At 45.8% G+C, this 15,746-nt stretch overlaps 1 pseudogene; it reads left to right on the top strand.

Moving 5' to 3' along the window:
* The first annotated feature begins 10,405 nt into the window (after positions 1–10,405).
* On the top strand, positions 10,406–11,799 carry LOC119333892 (annotated as a pseudogene).
* The last annotated feature ends 3,947 nt before the right edge of the window (positions 11,800–15,746 follow it).

Genomic DNA, 15,746 nt, shown 5'->3' with positions numbered 1-15,746 from the left:
TCCCTTCTACCTAACGACTACCGCGTACCCTGGCCAACTACACGTTGACCCTGTCCAGCCACCACCGTGCCGTGAACTACGCCTCCAACGATTCCCCTGCGAGGAGAACCACCCGCAAGCCGTCGCCAAACTGAGCACTCCGCCGCGACGCCCCGTTTGGTGGAGAGGATGGCGAGGAAGAAGACGAAGACGGAATGGGGAGAGAACTCGCTGCGGCGAGGGATTTCAGGCCACCTTGTAGATCCCGACCACCATTGGGCGCGTGCTACGAGATAGGAGAAGGGAACTCAACGTGACCAAAATCGAGGATAAGCGGGGGTAGTTCGCGCCGTTCCCGAACCCTAGAGAGCATTCCCCTCGCATTTCGGCACCATCCGCGCTCCACGAGATAGAGAGAGGGAGGAGAAGCATGTAGAAGTGGAGGGCGAGCATACCTCCGACGGCGAGGAGCACCAGTGATTCTCCCGCGATGAGAACCACCCGCAAGCCGCCACCAATCTGAGCACTCCGCCCACCACGCCCCGTTCGGTGGAGAGGATGGCGAGGAGGAAGACGAAGACGGAATGGGGAGAGATAGCACGCTGCGGCGAGGGATTTCAGGCGCAGATTTCGAAAACCGCCGCCCACGACCCCCACTACTCTCTCCTCTACCGCTTACAGGTGGGCCTCCCACGTCCGGATGCGGACAAAACCGCCCACGACCGCGGTGCGCGACCAATCCAGACCAGGTGGCATCTGGCGGATCTGGGCGCGATCGCTCGCGCGATCGAACAGCCACGAGTCGTCCGCCCGACTCTGTTAGTTGGTGGCCGACCACTTTTTAGATTTTAGGTAGATTAATACATTGACTCCAGCGTAAAAGGAAGACTAAAAAAATAGGGCGATAGATGAGTTTTCCAATACGTGAGTCCATCAAAAATAGGGCTACAGCCTGCAGACTCCTGCCCTCACGCACGCCGCCGCCGTCGCTCTAGAATCCAGCCGAATACTGCATGGTTTCTCCCAAGGCCAAATCAGATGCAGCATCGATCAATCTTAGATTTAAATTCAAACTTGAGCAAAGCTTGAGGAGGGTCCCTACGTTTGTCTCCCAAGGCACATTAGCCAGCGCATCGCTCGATCTCGGCTTCAAGTTCAAAAGAGCTTGAGGAGGGTTTCATGAATTTTCTTCCCAAGGCATAGCAGCCACGTCGACCGGCTTCAACTTGAGGAGAGCTTAAGGAGGGTTTCATAAGAAGTTCGTTGACGGGAGCGAAGTCGTCTGAAACGGCTAAATCTGTCTATAAACATCAAAGATACATGCGCTCGGTGTCAGTATCAAGAACCAGCAGCCATGGAGTCAAGAACCAGCAGCCATGGAGTCGTCTGAGGCGTGGATATGGAGGCATCTAGAACAACTCACCCAGTTTCCGCTGTCGGCAGCGGCGGCATGAGAGGCACACAAAAAATATACAGAGAAGTTTACATCCATGAATCAATTCCCTGTTTTTCATTGTTCCTTTTCCCTCCTTTTGGTTTTGATTGCCATCTCCATGGAAATGCATCTCCCAGGCAGCCGTTGTAGCCTCTACCAAATTCACGTCTTCCAATAGAAGTGCTGTGAAGCAACAAACAAAATAACTGATAGGCATACAATACATACGTGTGGCCATCAAGTGAACTTTTGAGTGCTGTGTGCCTGTGTTTGTAGCCAGCCAAATCAATCAGCCAAAAGCCATTATGTGCGTGAGTGTGTTAGCAATGGGTATGTCTGAATATTATTGCTCAACTCGGCATGGGGTTACAGACTAAAAAGACAATGCCACCATTGCATGACAGACCTTGTAAGTGCCACGAAGCGCATGATATTCTTCTTTCTACTTAATTGCTTGATTTGAAAAAATAATTTGCTCTGTGTGCAGGAACACAGCGGTCGGGCAATCAGCACTTCGGCCGCTTGATCGATCAAGCAAAGCTTTTAAGCGTACATACAAGTAACTTTGCAATCAGGTGTTGTTGCTTTTTTAATTCCCTCAGCTAGCCATACAAAGGTTCAGATTTCTTTTTGGTGTATAGATAGAACGATATTGCCTACATACTGACACAATACAGTACTCCTGTAATATTCTATGAGGACATGTTCAGACACTTGTAACATGCCATTGCTAAGTTAACTCTATCTTACATTTTCCAGACATCCCCTATTAAAAAAAACATTTTCTAGACATCCACTGCAATAAGGTTGCTTCAGTTTAATATAGCAACACTTTGCATGGTCTATATACCTAATGTTCTATACAAGCTACTGCTTATTTTGATGATTTCAAAATGCTTTCGTGAAGCTTTTGTTCACATCTACAAGATCAATCACCCTCTGCATTTAATTTTTCCTTTTCGAGAACAACTATTTAAATAATTATTCATTGAAATCAAACAAGTAAATTGCATACTTATATTTTTGTAAATTTTATTCTCATTCTACAAGTTTAGTCCCACCTTGCTAGCCGATGAGCGTCCGCACTGGTTTATAAGCCCAAGTGCGGTAGCTTTCTCAAGCTCCTCTTTATAGCAAGCTTCTGGGCCTAACTCTGCCACGCTGCCATGTGGGCCTACTGGGCCTTGCGGGCCTGCATCCTAGCCCAACTACAGATTGAGTTTCTAGTTGTATGCAGGCCGCTGTGGCCCAGTAGGCGGGCTTTTTTTATTTAGTTTTTTTTACTGCTTTATTTAATTTCTTTTATTTATTTCCGAGTTGTTTTTTGCTGTATTTAGAGTTTCTTTATGAATATTTTTGCTTTAGGTACAAAAAATTATAAAGTTTCTGTTAGTGCCAGTAGTTTTCAAATTTGAATAGTTTAAATTTGAATTATTTGAAATTTGTGTGAATCACTAGTTTGTGAATAACTTAAATTTAATAGTAGATTTTTCAGTGATTCTTTTTTATGTTTAATATTAGTGTGTTTTATCATTATATTAAATTTGTTAATATTTGGGTTATTTAAAAAAATAAAATGCCTTTGCAACATATGACTTTTCGTCCGAAACCCTGATACTTCAAAAAAGATCGTCCATTTTGTATACGAAGTGCATCCAATTTTTGCTGCAACCCTCTCAACTTTTTTGCATATGCTATGTGGGTAAAATGATGATACCATGTCAACTTTCAACCTTTTCAAAGTTCATTTGTAGCGTTTTTCAATTTCAGGGTCATTTAGCTCAAAAAACAGTAAATACATGAAAAATAGCAAATGATGTCAGAAAGGATTGAAAACTGATGACGTGGCTTTAAATGGTGCATACTGAACGCAGAAAAAGTCTAGAGTTGAAATAAGTTTAAAAAAATGAAATGCCTCTGTAACAGATGAGTTTTCGTTCGAAACCCTGATACTTCGAAAGAGATTGTCCATTTTGTACACGCAGTGCATTCAGTTTTTGCCGTAACCCTCTCCACTTTTTTGCACAAACTATGTGGGTGAAATGATGATACCATGCCAACTTTCAACCTTTTCAGAGTTCATTTGTAGTGCTTTTCAATTTCAGGGTAATTTAGCTCAAAAAATTCAGTAAATGCATGAACTTTCGAGGCACATAGCCTCGCTAAACATACTTTTGGTCTGCAGTTCGGGCGCTATGTGTGGCTCTTAAACCCGCTGGACTTACATTTGTATCCCCATGAACTTGTTTATTCATCAATAAAGTAAAGTATGTTTAGACTAAAAAAAATCGAGCCCAGGCGTCGCCGGTATAGATGAGAATGTGTGTACGCGGGGATACAGGAGAGAGGAAGCGCCCAATCTCTGTGAATGGAGCGAAGGTGATAGATGGCATCAATCTAAGGCGAGGCTCGCGAGGGATTCAACTAACGCCAGTTGCACGAGGGGATCCAGTGTAGGCGCGGGATGTGGGTCGGGCCGAGGCACCCGAGGGACGAAGGGGATCGAGCGGAGGCGCGGGATGCGGGTCAATCGACTATGAGAGGCAACGACAACGATGAGGCGAGAGAGTTGTTCAAGTGATTCTTGCCCTCCTCCTTCCCGCTCAGTCCGCATCCTGGCAGGCGAAAATTAGAGTGGATCCCTCCACCTCCTGGGATGGCGAAAATTAGAGTGGATGGTGAAGTCGCACGTGATCTCAATGAAGGTACATTTAGTGCAGTTTGCAGGGATTCAGCCGGAACATATATGGGATCTTCAGCATCCGGACTAGGGGAATTTCTGACCCAGCCACTCTGGAGACAGTAGCTTGTCGTGAAGCTCTGGCGCTAGCCATGGATCTTGCGCTATCACATGTGTTGGTGGCCTCGGACTGCCAAGGTGTGATTCATGATATCAAGAACAATACTAGAGGAGTTTATGCAAGCATTATAAAAGAGATTTTGGAAACATCTAGGAATTTTCAGCATTGTTCCTTCATCTTCGAAGGACGAGAATCTAATTTCGAGGCACATAGCCTCGCTAAACATACTTTTGGTCTGTAGTTCGGGCGCTATGTGTGGCTCTTCAACCCGCCGGACTTACATTGTATCCCCATGAACTTGTGTACTCATTACTCATCCAGAAAAAAAATTCTGGACCGCGGTCCATGTACAGAGCGTTATCTGTACCAGCGGTCCATGTCGTCAACTGCAACACAGTAGGCACAGGCCCCAACAGCATGCCCCCTCCGTACGTCCTGTAGTCGGCCCATGTATCTAGGCTAGCTGTACGACCCACGCAGAATACAGCATTTTCAGGAGCTCGCAGCTACAACATTGAATGTGCTAGCAGCATGTCAGATAAGGTTGATATGTGGTCTAGATAATAGGACCATATGGTAGTATGACCCATATCGCCACTCTCCAAACACGGGACAAATTTTCTTACCTTAATATGGATCAAATATTGATAATTTATCCAATATTTTTTAAAAAATCCAAATTTTCTACATGCAATGTATAAACTAAATTGGTCATGTCAAATTCTGATCGGCAAGAAATATGGGACAAGTTTTCAAACAAGAAACATGGGTATACGCCACGCCGAGGGCACCATACGAATCGGTCGCAAAGCAAGGCGAGCGATAGGGGAGAGGGTGGGAGTGCCATAGGGTGAGGTCGAGTGGGGCAGTTGTGTATGACAAGCGGTAGATGTGGGTATGTTTCAGTCGGCTGGATATAAGAAACGAAAAAACGTTGTTGCTTCCACTGTCGGCTCCCCACCTTTCACTATGGCGAGCATTAGGGGGCGTGGAAGGTCGTCGAGTGGGCGATGCCGTCAGCTCCTCGGCACCCATGAGCTCGGTCTTATCCAAGGCCTTGCTAACGTGTGTTCTCATCCTTCTCTGCGGCTGCCACGCCTGCCTCCCGCACCATCATCTTCAACCCCACCCACGCCCAATCCATACTCTTCGACGTTGCAACCGATCCAATCCAACAACACTGGCGGCGCAGCCAATACCCGCCGTCCTGATTTACCATGCCAGGGGGGCGCCATCGAGATCGGTTGACGGAAGAGAGCATGCACACATAGCTCATTATGCAAGAAAGGGTCTATAGAAGTACAGTCCGCAAGCCATTGACCTTAGAAGAGCAGTTACGTGAAAAGCTCAAAACAACATACTCACTTGTATGCCATCTCGCCTATGCCAAATCATAAATCTTGGTATTGAATCTCCCTGCATACAAAATAAAATGAAGTTAGATAAGAAAACCGGTGCAATTTAACATGAGGATTGCATAGCTCACCATGTGAGAACAATCAATTAAGCAAGGTTACATGTCATTTGCATTTCTTTATAAACTTAAGGTGATGGAAGCTTTGCGCACAATAGTAATTACTGTTGCTATGTGTACAATGGTTTTCTTATAAAGAAGCCGCAAATAACTACGATATCATAAATGCAGCGTATTTACTGTTTACAGTGATTAGGCGCACACACACACACCTCTAAAAAGCAGTCACAAGGATCAATAAAAACACCTTATCTTCTTTTATTTCATCAAATTCCATTTCTTTTGGCACAAGCTAGCGAGTTCTTGCAGTTTGAATAACAAGCAGGTAGCTGAAACTCACATCAAACTACTGTTCCAACTATAGAAATAAGCAACTAAAAATGAAAAAATGGAGATGCATATGCTTGTTCAAATAAAAAAATCTCCTAAACTAAATTTTCCTAATAAAACCTCCTTGGATAGCTTATTCTAATTAAAATGTTGAATATCAAGTGAGCAACATGTTCCAGAATAATGATAATTAAATGAAAGCAATTTGCTAGTTAATACTCCCTCCGTAAAGAAATATAAGAGTGTTTAGATCACTACTTTAGTATTCTAAACGCTCTTATATTTCCTTAAAAAGGAAGTACGTACAGTTGCAGGAAGGTAAGTGTGCATCTACAGGACAAAAGAAGAAAATATTTAACGTCAGGGCTATGAGATTAACATACCAGCACCATTTCCTGTTATTTCTAATTCAATAAATTTGGTACAAAGCTTTTATGAAGCTGCCCTTAGGACCTCAATGTTAATTATCCCTCTATTTATCACTATCCAGGTATTCAAATTCTCTAAAGCCCATTGTCTCTTCCTCTGACAAGTTTCTGAAAAATGTAACTATAACAGAAGAAATGAGAAGATGTGTTATGTAGTGCAGACTGTACTACCAAGCAAGCAAAGAAAACAAAGTTTGAAATTCAGATCGTTTCAGTACCTTCAGGCAAACCTCTTCAGCATGCATAATAAACCTTATTCAGCTTGGTACTCACAAATGCATTGATTTTGAAAGAGCAAACCTTTCTTGCATCGAACTTGAATTTCTTTAAGATGCGATTGGGAACACTTGCTCATGTCCAGCATAGCCTATGTCAGGTCTGCACAAGACACCTAGCCAGACATCGAACTTGAATTGGCAGAATCAGCCTTTTCTCGTCTGATGGGCTGTAGTTTATTCAGATTTTTCTTTTCAAAATGACATCACTCAGTACAAATTTAGTCTGGCCAAACTGTTAATCTGTGCCATGCATGTCAATTTATCTATAAAAATCCTTTAGAAAATCAATATTAACAAAGCACAAGGAAGCAACAACGTGCGCATCTTTGACATGCATGAATGGATAAGAAAGATATTACAGGATCACTAATAATAAAGAACGAGGAAGCATCCATATCATTTTCTTTAGATACATCGATATCAGCGTCAACCTATGTCTTGGGAGGGCAGTCCAAAATCATCCGAAGATGGCGAAAAACATATTTGGCCAAAAATATTTCACAAATCATATTGCACTAAATATATAAAATACTCCCAAATACAAAAGAAGAAAAGGTGCATGACTGACAGCCCCTATCTCAATTACGAAGCATTTTCATCTGCCCCACAATTCAAGTTTCTAAACAGAATATTAACTTCCATATATAAAGTTTATAGCTCCCAAAGTATCTTGACTGTTGAGTAGATAACTCATTAATCACAACTACAGAGAAAAATGAATAATCATGTAATTAGTGTAATAATTATTGCTCCGAAGTGCCTTGACTTCTGAGTGTTAACTACTAAACAAATTTTCCACATGGCCAAAACAATATACAGGATAGAGATATGTGCATTCCTTAAGTATCATCAGATTAAACAAATAATACAAGAAGTGGTTTAGTTTGAAGAGGGGGCACTGGTACCTTACGCTGTTCCAAGAACCACAGAGGACTTGCAACGGCAGTGGAGCACGTTCCCGTCCCCAACTCAATCCAACGCAGTAAATTGTTGTTCCCGGAGGAAGGAACATACATGAGTCAAAGTAACCAGCCTGCTGTTAAAAAAACAGATTCTTACAGGAAAGGACATACAGGAAGGAACGTTCAAAACCTGAACCTGAAGGGCTCGACGATCGGCCTGGGTGCTGGCCTGAATTGTGCGAGACACGGCAGCGTCCAGCGGTGTTGGCGGCAACGCATGGGGAGAAGCCGCTTGCAGCAGGGTGCCGGTGGGGAGGCAGGGAGGCGACGTCTACGACGGCCGGTGATCGGACCATGGGTGGCGGCATGGATCGATGGGGAGGCTAACGAACGAAACTAACGACGACCTACGTACTAACGACCCCCTCGGACGACGGCTGCGGCGGCGGCAACGATCGATGGGAGTGGGCAGCGAAGGATGAGATTGATGGTGTTTTTTGCGGCGGCGGCGGGGAACCCTAGGCAGAAGATCTAGAGGCGGCGGTGAAGGGATGGAGGGACGCCGGCTTTGATGTGCGAGGGCAGCGGCGAAGGGATGGAGCGGCGGCGGCGGTGAACGAGGGCGGCGGCGAGGGATGGAGCGGCGGTGGCGGCGAACGAGGGCAGAGAGTCGTGCGTGAGAGTGGTTCTCGCTCGATGGCATGAGTCGTCGCTCGTACGTGCGGGCGATAGATTTACATTTTTTTGTCGCTGGTTAACCATCATAGGTCTTTTTGGTTGGTTAACCATCGTAGGTCTTTTTTCGTTCGTACGTGTATGGATGCGGGTTGGGGTCTCAACATGAGATTTTTTCGGTTTATGGTGGCTAAGTTAGAGGTGGGAGGAGGTATCAAAAAAAAACCATGGGAGGTGGGACTAAAAAGAACCTGGAAGCGAGACTACCAACTGCTTCATTAGGAGTAGAGATTAAGATCTCGAGGCCATCCAACCACCACTACTGCCGACAGAAAGCATGGTCTAACACAACCGATAGAGACGCCGATAGTTTACACTTTGTCCACCCATAATTCTTGTACATAATTTAATATCCAAAAAAATTGTGTATATTTTTTATTTAGAATAATTTACTTTTAGTATGTAATAAGGATTAATATAACATAAATAAGGGTTAATGTCTGGTAATGAGGAAATTAAGTCAGGTCGATGATACGTTTTCGAAGCGTTTTGCCGAGTTTGCATGCGCTCTATTAATATTGCCTGGACACTTTGCATTACAGTGTCTCATGTGCTCCTTCTCGGCTTCTCCTGTGGCCTGTACGGTTTGACCAGTTTCACGAACTTACGAAAATTCTAGAGCATGCATGAACTATCCGTGATTCTACTAATATGAGGTGGACAACGCAATGCTAGGGCCCACTGCGAATCCTTGAATCATGAGCCGTGGGATGGCTCTATCCAATGGCCTCTAAGTTGCCACGCAGCTCAATATTTGAAGGCACTAAACGTGAGCCGTCCGATGAGGATGATCCAACGGTCTATATGTGTTGCTACCGGTATACTGAGTATAGATATAGATATAGAAATAAAAATAGTATTCCACGCATGACCTACAGTGCGCGCCAACGTGATGATGAGGTCCTGCTGCGCGTGCCCACCAGGGCGCTCTGCCGCAGCCGCGTCGTTTGCCGGTCCCGTATTTACACGGCATGCAGGTTTGTACCGGCAACAGGAAGTCCCTATCTGTCGGGGCTCACTGCAGTACTTGTAGTCGTCATTAAGTGGTTACGACGTGGATGTAATTATTATTATTATTTCTGTGTTGGCAAAAGGAATAGATCATAAGTTTTCTCCTAAAAAATAATCCAGCAATTAATGTGACGAGGTTTATAAATTTCGTGCAGGGAAGTTTACACGTGATCTGGCCGTACTTACACGGCATGCAGGTCTGTACTAGCAACAGGAAGTCTCGATCTGTCGGGGCTCATTGTAGTATTTGTAGTCGTTATTAAGTGGTTACGACGTGGACATAATTATTATTATTTCTGTGTTTTTTGTACTATAGTGGCAAGAGGAATAGATCATAAGTTTTCTCCTAAAAAAAGAATCCAGCAATTAATGTGATGATGTAAACATTAGTGTGTGCTCTCTATAAAAAAAAGTCTCGTTGGAATGTGGCAGCAAGTGAAGACCAAAGGTGCACACTATGCACCTTAGATTTTTTTTCCCTTGAATATATTGTGTATAAATTGATGTGATGTTACTTAAAAGGTTGTTTAAAATTTTTCATTTGTTGTCGCCAATAAACCTATTGAGCAGGAGGCCCGACCAATTAAAACTTGAATCAACAGCCTCAGTTGTTTGATTGCCAGTTCGGTTTTAAAAATTATGGCTAATAATGACAACAATACTCTGGCTTAAACTGTTTGTGTGGCTAATTTTGACGTGAACCTCTGTCCTTATCGGGTTGTACTCAGGCCTTGGCTTATTGGTAGCCCTTTGTGTTGGACCTTGGTATCTATGGCGCCAATTATACTCTGGGCCAGTTCAATCTCTTGCTAATTAATGTACTTGAAGTGCTGCGTATCTCCGAATGGATTTCTTTAACAATTGAGTTATTAATTGATGGGGATTAGAAGATAGATATGCATGTCCAAAAACCAGATTTCCTCCAATAAATTCCACAAACATCAATGGGTTTCATCTCTAGATATAGCTTCACAATTTCCACCACTCGTGCATCTCACTCCAAACAAGCACTATCGGTCCACTCCGTACTCAATGACGGCCAAATTACTTCTAGCACTAACCCTCCTGGGCACCCTCGTGCCATCCATCCATGGAATTACGGCCTCAACTTTATTACCGCCACTCAACAGCAGTGGCGGTTTCAGCCTCCTGCTCGCCGCCAACCACCAACGGACTTGGCGAGCCTCCAGCACGGCAAGGACCATGTAAAGTGCCGGATCACCAACCATCTCCTCCCGCCGGGCATTGCCACCAACATCACCATTAATGCCAGAAGTCCACTCATGTGCCCTCTGGCGGACATGGTGTATGCCGTCCTGGTGGGGGTGGGCACGAAGCATGGGTCCCACAACTACGAGCTTGCGCTGGACTTGGATGCAGTGTGTGCCATGCCACCCCTGTAGGCCACAGTTCAACCCAGTGTTCGACCCAACCAAGTCCTTGACCTTCCACCATGTCCCAGCGAACGATGGTGTCTTGTGTCATGCGCGGTACAAACCGTGGGAAAGCAGTCATTGCGAGTTCCATATCGGCTACTGAAGCAGCCCCACGCCGGCTTCGGGATACCTCGCCAAGGAGACCTTCTCCTTCCTCAAAGGCAACAACGAAGGTGGGCTTGAGCAGCTGCGGAGCATAGTTTTCGGCTGCGCCCACCACACTGCGGAATTCGACAACCAGAACATCCTCGCCGGTGTCCTCGGCCTTGGGATGTGGAAGTCCCCCATCAATCCACAGACCAGGTCAATAATGGCCAAGGCGTTCGCTTCTCCTACTGCCCGTTCACGCCGGGGATGAGCGCGTACAACTTCCTCCGGTTCGGCGCCGACATCCCTAGCCAGCCACCGCCGAGCGTGCACCGCCATACAATACTCATCCTTATGCGGACTAGGAACAACGATTATTCATACTATGTCAAGCTCGTTGGGGTCAGCGTGGGCGGTAGCCGGGTGCCGGGTGTCACGCCAGAGATGTTCCACCGTCCCTGTCGTGGGGTATGTCAAGGGATAGGCGGGTGCGTGATCGACATCGGCACGAAGATGACAGCGTTCGTGCACGCGGCATACATCCACATTGAGCAGGTGGTGCGGCTCCACCTGCAGCACCATGGGGCACACTTCGTCCATCTACAGGGCCACCACATGTGTGTCCACCAGCCGGCGTCACACCATGGCATCCTCCCGAGCATGATGCTGCACTTCGAAAATGGTGCATGGCTCCGGGTCATGCCGGAGCATGTGTTCATGAAGATCGTCGACGAGGCCGGCCATCAATACCAGTGCCTCGGCTTGGTCTCGAATAGGGACATGACGGTCATCGGCGCCATTCAACATATCAACCATCGCTTCATCTTCGACCTCGAAGCTAAGAAGCCCACTGTCAGCTTCAATCCGGAGGCATGCCACCTCGACGCAGAGCCCCCAAGCTAAATCTCGGCATATGGTAGTGTCTTGTTTCGAATAGATTTATATTGCAATAAACGCTGAGGTTTTCGACATGGCAGTCGACGGTTTTACCTTTTTGGAGCTGATGGATTTTGGACCACTAAATAACGATTCGTTGACCCAGATTAACCTTCTCCCATTTAGGCTGGTCATAGTGGGGAGTAACTTAAACTACTACTAAACTAGTAACATACATTATTAGTTCATGTTACTACCTTCATAGTAGGAAGTGTCATAGGTGTAGTAACATACTCCCTCCGTCCGAAAATACTTGTCATCAAAATAGATAAAAGGGGATGTATCTAGAACTAAGATATGTCTACATACATCCCGTTTTATTCATTTTGATGACAAGTATTTCCGGACGGAGGGAGTACATGTCTTCATTTATTATTTTGTAGACTCATATTGTATTTAAAATCGCTATGTGATGGTAACATATTATGTTATTCTATTTGTCTCTCTCTTCTTTAATTACATGACACATTATCTTTTTTGCTTATGTGGCATCTATGTTATTATTTATGTTACTTCCACTATGACTAGCCTTACATAACACATCCTCCCCTGCTTTAACCCTAGGTATCAATCAGATCACTTTAGTGGCTTTGGCTATCATTTAACCCACGCAAACAACATTTTTGTCGGGCAGCTATATATGATGGAAGGAGTGGCCATTTTACATGAGACCATTCGTGAGCTGCACACTAAAATTTAGATGGGTGACTTTAAAAAAAATCATTGTCGACGTCCATTTGACAAGGTAAATAGGCAATTTTCTTAGTATCATTTCGCAAGCTTCAGTAATGGTCTCATGTAAAATGACCACTCCTTCCATCATATCGGAAATAGATACCCATCAATCCAAGATACACAGTTGATGGATCTATCTTGTGCACACCAGTGGCACACTGGCATAGCATATTTTAGGCCAAGTGTCTAAGCAAGCAAGTATGATCGTTACCCAGCTTAACAAATTACAGCTAGCTGCAAATAAACAGTGTTACGAGTGCGTTTTCAAATCCTCTCGTTCATGCAGAGCTCCATGCTATTAGCATCACATTACCATTTTTTGCAGGAAAAACAAGAACATTAGTGAAGGAAAATAGTAAAATTCTCACGTGCAGGCTCCCCTACTTTCATCGGATAGCTCCCTAGCCAAGACGCAGTGGATGCGGCTAGCAAAGTGTTAGAATAAATATAATCCGAGGCGCATAGTCGACCATCTGATGACCAAGCAATCAAACGAGACACAATATCAAGATTTATTAACGAGGTTCATCGATATTGCTACATCCCCGGGGCCTGACTATAGCGCTCCTCCCTGTGACAATGTCACAATACCGCACCCCGATCGCCCGGGTGCCGGCACACGCCGCCGGCTCCCCCTGCCTGCTTGTGCTATGATGTTGGCAGAGATTACATTGTGTGTCTACCTCACATTATATAAGAGGCATTGGATACAAGTGTCCTTTTAATTAGGACATGAGTCCGTATCCTATCTACACATCGTACGACTCAGAGTCCAACTATAACCTACCTTATATAAAATATTTGACACAACTCAAACACAAAGTCATCTCGGAGATTAGGTAAGGCCTTCACGTGTCCGAGCTGTAATCGCTATCTGTGTCCCAAAAGTCGTCAGAACTCCAACAATTATTGGTTGTTGTAGGAGAACATTGGTTCAAGATAAGCGGAAACCCAACGACTATCATAGTACGGTTTAAGCTTTAGAGTCTTGATCCTGGCCCACTTGGCGAGTAGCGCATCGTCGACGGTGATGTTGTGGCAATTATACATGCAAAGATGCTCGAGGTAAGGATAGCTATCAATGATGATCACCATTTTCTTGTTGGTGATGTCGATGCAGTTAAGACTAAGGTGTCACCGCTGTTTCATCGTAGCGATCCCAACCACATCCCTTCTCTTGGAGTAGTTGTCATCTTTATCGAGAACGTACCACCTCGTAGTTGCGGGTATGCTCCGCCAATTGTCTTGTACACATCACGGCTTTCCTCATCATCATCACATACCTCTTTGCACTCAATAAGCACTACTTCTTCTAGCCGAGGGAATTTGATAATCAGGTCCATGAATCCTTTCATGGAGATCTCCAAGCATCTTATCAGGGCAAAGCTCTTAAGGGAGGGCGACCTGCAACCAAGGTGAAATTTATAGTATTACTTTGTGGTGCTCTTTCTATGTCAAGATTTCATTGGAAAACAACAACTGTGTAGTTCAATGCTCCGCATGACAATTGGTCACAGACAGAGAGGTATAGCAACATGGGTTGATCAAATGAACTGATGACAGTGCAACAACCAATCTGTAATGAAAAGTGGACTGCTGGCGCTCCTAGCAAGAAACCAATGGGCCATATTTTGGACGATGATGTCAATCAGGTATCCAACTTCTTAGCTGTTGATACTGGTCAGTGGAATGAACATATCATTTGCAATGTATTTATTCCTCCGGACGCAAATGGTATATTAAACATGCCATAGCAGAGGCCTGGTGGTGAGGATATTTCTAGGCTTGGTCCACAGAAAAGAACGATGAATTATTCAGTTATAAGTATTCTGGTGGCTGAATGACTGAATGTGTTGCCGAAAATCAGAGTATTCTGGTGGCGAAAAATCAGAGAATTTGGTGGCGAGTCCTAAACTCCTAATATATGCAGTATACTACCATGCATTGCCTCCTTGGCATGCCTACACAATTATCAGCAACAGCACATGTGAAATGACGAGACAATGTTCTATGTTGTCTTAGAGTGTGACCATGCACAACTTCTCGGGGATACACTCAGACTCCTCATCTATACCATACCAGCTCTTTGACTACATATATTTGGTTGGTTCAGAATATAAAATTACCGGATAAATCTAGCAAGAATGCAGGGCTTTCACCTAGATTTAAATATTCTGAAACCGAATTAGACTCAGTCACTCAGATCTAGTGATGTACTCCCTCTGTCTCAAAATATAAGAACGTTTTTAACACTACACTAGTGTCAAAAACGTTCTTATATTATGGGACGGAGGGAGTAGTGTCGAACAAGAGTACCTGTCCGCTATGTATTGCAGGAGCTCATCGGTGACGAATTTCCTCCCCACGAATCACGAACTTCTCGAGCAGCCTGCCAGAGCGGTCAACGGCCTCCTTGGCCATGGCGCACAAGGAGGCACCTCTGTCCACCACATTGTGGGGCTGGCACATCATCACCACGGCTCGCCATAGTTCCGGCGCCTTGGCGGCCTCAAGCCATGAGCGGCACACGAGCTCGGCGCCCATGAGGAGCTCAACGGCGGCGAGCTTGGCGAAGACAGAGGTGAGCGCGTCGAAGGGCATCTCCGACCAGTCCCTGGCGGATGGCCCCGGGGCGCCCATTTCCTCGAACACCTGCCTAGTACTGTGTGCGATGAGTGACTTCCTTCAGATATTAGGGACCTGGTGAGTGAGGGCTGAGGGGCACCATCGGGTGGAAGAAGACGGGGAAATGCAGAAGAAGAAACGGAATGGAGAGGGACCGGGATGTGAACCGTGGCTGCGGGATGCTTACCTCACCGGCGGCAGGCGGCAGTGGAGGAGAGGCAGCCGTTGTGCGCCGCTCTCGCAAGCGTCAGTGCACCGTCTGTAATCCTGGACAGAGTGAAGTGAAGAACAGTTCTATATATAACCCCAGCGACGAAATCGTTTGCTCGGGATATGGAAGTAGGATGACGGTGGTGGAGTCCTGCGCTCTGGCGACCGCCGCCGCCCCCGCCGGCGCGGGCGCCGTGGCCGCCCGGCCCCCCCTCCTCCGCCACCCCCTCCCTCGAGCCCCGCCCCTCCGCCGGCGCCCGCCCTCCCCTCGCCTGCCCCCTCCGGCCCGCCGGGCATGCTCTGGGCGGACATAGCCGAGGCCGAGGACCTGGCGGCCGGCCGCC

The sequence above is a fragment of the Triticum dicoccoides genome, chromosome 7A, assembly GCF_002162155.2.
Source record: "Triticum dicoccoides isolate Atlit2015 ecotype Zavitan chromosome 7A, WEW_v2.0, whole genome shotgun sequence".
NCBI lineage: Eukaryota > Viridiplantae > Streptophyta > Magnoliopsida > Poales > Poaceae > Triticum > Triticum dicoccoides.
Note: the sequence above shows the minus strand (reverse complement) of the source record. Positions and strands in the feature narration are given on the sequence as shown.